The 6,531-nt window shown below is 46.1% G+C and overlaps 1 long non-coding RNA gene across 1 annotated transcript in view; it reads right to left on the bottom strand.

The window, feature by feature from the left end:
* Positions 1 to 3,628: 3,628 nt before the first annotated feature.
* Positions 3,629 to 6,531, bottom strand: part of LOC140256143 (uncharacterized) — a 29,335-nt gene continuing 26,432 nt past the window's right edge. The window contains exon 6 of the long non-coding RNA XR_011904645.1: positions 3,629 to 4,033. This is a non-coding gene — a long non-coding RNA (uncharacterized lncRNA). The remainder of the gene's footprint in view (positions 4,034 to 6,531) is intronic.

Here is a 6,531-nt window from a genome sequence, read left to right as displayed (position 1 = left end):
CCTATAGCGTGCACACTGCAGCCACATCCCTGATCCTTTGGATAAAGGCACAGAAACAAACGGAGAGACAAGGGGACATCTAAATGGGAAAGATATACAGACCTGAATGCCATCAGAGTTCCTTCAAGTCACCTTCTGCAGGAGCTTCCATCTGTTGCAACTGTGGTAGGGATTAACTGAGGCAGCAGAGACTGTGTCAACAAGTGCTGGCCAACCTAGGCTTGCAAAACACCACTATTTGAAATGGGCTTGGTGCCTTCTCCAGGCTCAAAGGCCCATGGTGCTCATAAGACTGAAGGTTGGCAGGGCCTGTGACCAGAGAAACGCCCTCAGAGATGCTGCTGGGAGGTTGAACAGATACAGAAAGAGTTAACTTTGCATTGCAGTGTGATGGCACACACATTTCTTAGGTGCTCTTCAAGACTAACTTTACTAATCCTACTTCTACGCCATCTGTACAGGATGGTCCCACATCCACCTCCCACAGGGCTGCTCCCCGTTCACCACATTACCAGGTGAGCCAGGTTAATCAAGCCTGGAAATTTACCTCACACTTGTTTGGAACCTTAATTCCTCAGAAATAAAAGTAAAACATTGTGGCCTAGAAACTTCAAGTGTGATTTAGTACCTTGCCCGTAGCAAAGACTGTTGCCCCTGGAGAGATTGGGGCATCTTCCATTATTAACGACAGGATCTGCACATGCAGTGAAGACCGTGTGGCAGATGTGTGCGTCAGAAAGCACAGCTCAGGGCCTGACTCTGTAATTGTTATAATTATGCTGAGGCCCTGAGTAATGTTTCAAGCAATGTTGGTCTTTCCTTGTTGACTGCACTGGTGCGGCATCTGTAGCGGTGACCTCAGGGAGTCAACATGAACAGAATAGCTGAAGGCACAGGGGAAGCATGCTGGAAACCCACTATGGCTATATCTGAAGATATTTTGTCTTGGAAATGGATGAGGAGTCTGAATAGCAGAAAGCCACCACAAATTACAAGGGCAGAAACTTATATTTAGAATGCTTATTTCAGATCTCTGCATACTCACAGGTCTGATGGGGTGGTGACCAGAAGCCTTCATTGTGGCCTTCTGGACCTTCACATCATCAAGGCATAGCAAAAACTTCAGCTGTCAAAAAGACCCCTGATGTAGTAATTGGATCAATACAATGGGAAAGGTGTTACTACAAAGATGCGACAAGAGAAGGACCAGCATGATAGAGAGGTGCTATAAAGAAAGGGAAGAAGATTGCTTACCTATATCAGAAGATTCTCAGTTTGCAAGGGAAAGCTTCACCAAGGAGGGATCTCCAGTAAGAGATCCTTCCCTAGTGGCAGTCAGCCCTTAAATGGGGTCTCAGGGAGGTGCAGCCAGGCTCCACCCCAATTGCCTTCACCTGTGCTCCCAGGGCTGACCAGGTCCCTTCCCCAGGTGCTCAATCAGTGGGTCAGGCTGGGACTCAACAGTTACCATATGCACACAATGCTGGCCAGTGGCATGGACACCACGCTCCCTCAGGGTAGACCCAGACCACCACCCCTGCACCCAGCAGTCTCAGGTCTTCCATCCCCTTCTCTGCATAGTTTAGTTCTCTGGCCTCATTTTCAGCTCCACCTTCTCCTTCCTCCCACTCAGTAAAATGTATTAGCAAGCTCAAATCTTACTTTGTATTAAATCAAAGTCTGAGCAGTATGCGAGGGCTCGGGAAAACATGATTTAACTGGTGCCTTGCTCGTTCACATCAGATTAAGTCTATAGAGGTAATTTACTGCATATAGAAACTGGAAGACAGAGGGCAGCTCATTAATGTCTAGGATTATTACTATTATTGTACTAAAACAGAAGATCTTTTTCATTTTATTTCTGTTCCTAGCCAATGCAAATTTGCGACACAAATAAGAAAACCCACCCCTACCAATTCTTGCGGGTCACTATTGATTGCAGGAGGGGAAAAAAAAATAAGGAAGAAAAACAGCAGAACAAGAATAAGCAAAGAGCCTAAAACCTCACAGAGGCAGCAATTTAAAGGATTTCAAAGGCTGTTTCCATAAGCCCTTTGGGACTCAAATGCAGCATATTGATTAAACTTCGGAAGCAGCTAAAAGCAGCTTCAACATGGCTAATTAATACAGTGATGCCCTGATGCAACTTCTACTTGTTTTACCAAGCTTCTGCCTGTCAAATCAATTAATATTCACTACCCTGATGAAAGCAGAATCTCTGTTTATCATTTGATAAATTGATCCACCTATTGACTCGCTCAACATAATTAACTGACCTGTCCAGTGAGCTTGAATGCAGCTTCCTGTAGATAATTTTGGGTTGAAATAAGACAAGCAAACTCATATAGGTGCTTGCTTTGATTCTACAACCAAAACCATTGGATTTGGATTTGATGGCCAGTCTGTGTAAGTGGTTCTCCATGGATCATTGGGCTGGCTCTCCAGGCAGACAGGTCTGTGATTTCTCTCTGTTTAAATGATGCTGCCTGTGCACACACTATTTCTTAGGGCTAAAACTTCCAAACCAGGGCTTTCAGTCTCTCAAGCCTCTTAGAACTGAAGAGATCACACCTGGATTCGGGTTCTTGTCTTCAAAATTCCCTCACCTGAAGCCACTGTGAAGAAGCCAGATACCTCCATGAGACCTTCTGGATGATCATCAACACTGTCCTACATCTCTGCTGGTTTTTGCATTGAGGAGCCTGATTAGCAGCTTTCTGGCTATCAGAGGAGCTGAAGGATGGAGGAGTGATACAAGACAAGATCCATACGAATCCATAAGATCTAGATGCTGTACTTACCCAGATGACATCAGACCCAATGGAGCAATACGGGCTGGCTGCGCTACAACACATTTTGGTTAGTCTGACAACCCCTTGCTGAAGACTCTGGGTAATATGTGGCTTTCACAAGTAAGGCAGAGGGATGCTGGGGTGAGTGCGCACACTCTGCATTAGATGAGGCGCTTTAATCTAGAACAAGTTTTTTGTGCTCCCCAATAAACAGCCATGAGCTGTTTATTGAATTTTAATTTGATGCACCACGTTAAAAAATATGGTAAGAAAATGGGGGAAAACAGATGAAAAATGAATTCAGCAACATCTGCTGCCTTTCTCAGATACTTCACCAAAAGCCTACAGAGATCAAATGTTTTCCCCCCTAATTAGTGAGCTTTCCTTGCAAGCAGCTCCCCTGCATGCAAAAATATATGGGCAGCTCCCTCACTACCCAGCAACCCTCCTGGGACCTGCAGCATCACCAGCATCAGCAGAGAAACATGCATCTCTGTTGGCTTTGTATTTTTGGTGAAGAGAAAACGTGGTTTACAATAGCCATTTATGAGCATATAAGGAGGCAGATGAAGTATTCTGGGTGCCAAGGGATGAACTCTTTCATTTTCTTACCTGTCTAGTGGTGATCTGCCTTGGATATAGACAGGATAACCGTTATCTTCAGAGTCCTGAGGATGCTCGTGGATTCTCAGGCCTAGCCAGGTGCACGTGAATTAGTCAGTCTGTTATAAAACCTTTCAGAAATAAAAAGGGGAAGCTGAGAGTGTCACTATCAAGTTTATGCCACTACAGAAAGGGATGCTCCTAGGTAGAGGGCAGTGGGAAGTGGTGTTGTGTTTTATGGGCTCAAATGGAGGGGAGGGGAAGGGAAGAGAAGGGAAGGGAAGGGAAGGGAAGGGAAGGGAAGGGAAGGGAAGGGAAGGGAAGGGAAGGGAAGGGAAGGGAAGGGAAGGGAAGGGAAGGGAAGGGAAGGGAAGGGAAGGGAAGGGAAGGGAAGGGAAGGGAAGGGAAGGGAAGGGAAGGGAAAGATTATTGCACTGTATTAGGCAATGCCATTTTTAGCCTGTGTGAAACAAATGAGTTATAGGAGAGAGAGAGGTTGTTGTTTCTTTAATCTCTGGGTTCAGACAGCCAATTCAAACCCAATCCACGTGGAAACGTGCAGCCCATTTCTGCAGACAGGACGATGGGGAAGAGCGGCCAAAGCGATCCCGGCAGTCAGCGGTGATTTATGAGGCACTCTGTAAAGAGCAGAGGAAACTCGGGCTGTTAGCTCTGATATTTAGAGATGATAAACAACATGAAAAGGAGATTTTTTTTTAATGCCTCAACACAATTGCATGACAAGTAATATAGGTTTAAATTAAGAATAGGATAATACTGGCTTCATAATAGGGGGAAATTTCCTGGCAGAGGCATCTGTTTCGAACAGATTCGTGCTACAAATTAAATTCCTAAAGATGATACTGTAAATCCCATGCCCTGATCCACTGAAAGCAGAGCACGGACCTGAGCAGCAATGCTCCAGCAGCAGATGATGCCTGTTGGTTCTCCACATCTTCCCCATTGCCCCATCCAGCAGGTGACCTGCTGCCTGTGTCCTCCCAGTTTCCACCTGGAGAAATGGGATGTTTTCCTATTTCCTAGGATGCTTCCTGCCCGCAGGCGGCGGTGCTTTATTGAGCACGCTACCACTTGGCTGCGTCTTGTCCTTCGCCTGCAATCACTACAATTAATTCCTAAAACACAGCAATTATTTATAAAGTCACGGCAGAACCGACGCAAACTGCCACATCACACAGCAGGATCTCAGAGCTTGAGTATGCGAGGGGACCCTGGATCCAGGCAGCACACAAACAGCAGTGACAGCCCCAAACCCGTGCAAACAAAAGCCTCCTTAATTACTGCTCCCACCGCAGCAGCCTGCTAATTTGTGGATACCAGTGTCTTCCAGCAGAGCCCCTGTGATCTGCTCAGTAATTGGGATGCTTGCAACAAGCTGGGAGGACGAAACCAAAAGGAGTGGGGTTTTTTTGTTGTTGTTTTTGGTTTTGTTTCTTCTTTCTTTCTTTTTTTGCTTCTCCTACATTCTCCAGTAATCTTTAATCACAGTGTCTGCAAAGGTTGAGTGTATTCCTCGTTAGCCTCCAGACCAACATCTTCAGGAGACTGTGAAGTCCTTGAGATCTAAGGGAAGGGGGAGGTATTGCATGTAGTGGGTGGAAGATGCATGAACAACCCAAACACCCATTGGATCTTCCCGCAGGAGATTGAAGGACAGCTTTGTGGGTCCTTGCAGGCATCAACATGGAGGGATACATCAGCCGTAGAGGACAGCTGGGGCAGACAGCTCCTGGAGAAGCCAGAAGGTGTTTTGGCATTGGGGTAGTTCAAAAAGTTCACGAGAAAAATGATTTCTGTGGGGGGAAATAGCCTTTCCCAGAAGGCCTGGTGCAAAATCCTGCCTCTCCTTCTGCACTTGGAAAATTAGCATCAACATCAGCAGTGCTTAAAGAAAGAGGAGCTGGTTAAAAAGAAAAAGCGTGCGTCAGTAAGCGAGATATTTCAGAACGCATTTGAGGATTGTTCCAAACAAAGATGGATTAATCATTTGGCAGGAAAAAAAAAAAAAAGAAAAAAAGAAAAAAGAAAACAGAAAAAATGGTCTTCCATTTGAAAACACTTTGAACGTGTTTTCATGGAAGCAGCTCCCTCTTTAATGCAATCTCTGATCAGAGAAGTTTACAGCAGTTCCTTGAAACTGCTGTTTGCTGAATCCTTCCTGGTGCTGTCACCAGTGCAGTTTGTCTCCTTCCTTTGAAGAAAGCAATGTTTGAAGGGAAGGAGACAGCACTGCAGAACAAGAGAATATAGGGGCAGGTTGTGAGAGCAATGGTAAAGACGACCCCAGCCCAAGGCAATGGGATGCAGAGTGTGATGCTCAAGGTCCCTTCCACCCAATTTTTTTCCCATGATCTAAATGCTCAAGTATCCATCCTCCATTCCAGGAGGCTGCTGGTATCTCAGTCTGCTGGTGACCTGATAGAGCAGAGCTAGTGATTGCCCTCTCACGCCAGGCTGCTGCAAAAGCAGTGTGGTTGTGTGGTAAGGTTGCTCGGTAACATTGTAGGGTAAGATTGTTCAGTAGGGTTGTAGAGTTGCACAGTAGGGCCGTGCAGTGGGGTTGTACAGTAGATGTTCAGATTGGGTATTATGAGAAACTTCTCTGAAAGTCAGGCAGCGCAATGGGCTGTCCATGGAGGTGGGTGGAGTCACCAACCCTGGAGAAGTTCAAGAAACCTTTAGATGTGGTATTAAAGATCATGATTTTCTGGGCAACGTTGGTGGTAGGTGGGCAGTTAGATTGGGTGACCTTAGAGGCCTTTTCCAAGCTTTATGATTCCATGACTCTTTTGAGAGTGAAAACTGTATCCCTCGTCTATATGCCACAGTGACTGCAGTGTGTTTATAGACCACAATCCCATCCCCATTGACTGGGAGGACACTGGCTGTGTTTGCAAAACCAACAGTAACCCGTGAATATTCTACCTTATTCCCACAGACATGGAACAAAGAACGACAAGGTGGGGCTGTGCTATTTAGGTCCGCATGCGCAGAGCAAGACCCCCAGTGTGGGTACCCTGTGCCTGTGCAGGGTTTCTCCACGTGGCAGGGGTTCCTCCAGGGCCCCATCCCTAATTAACATGCACAGGGTTTGATTCTCCACTTGCCTGCTGTG

The sequence above is a fragment of the Excalfactoria chinensis genome, chromosome 9 (assembly GCF_039878825.1).
Source record: "Excalfactoria chinensis isolate bCotChi1 chromosome 9, bCotChi1.hap2, whole genome shotgun sequence".
Lineage (NCBI taxonomy): Eukaryota > Metazoa > Chordata > Aves > Galliformes > Phasianidae > Excalfactoria > Excalfactoria chinensis.
The sequence above is the reverse complement of the archived record's forward strand: the minus strand, read 5'-3'. Positions and strand labels throughout refer to the sequence as shown.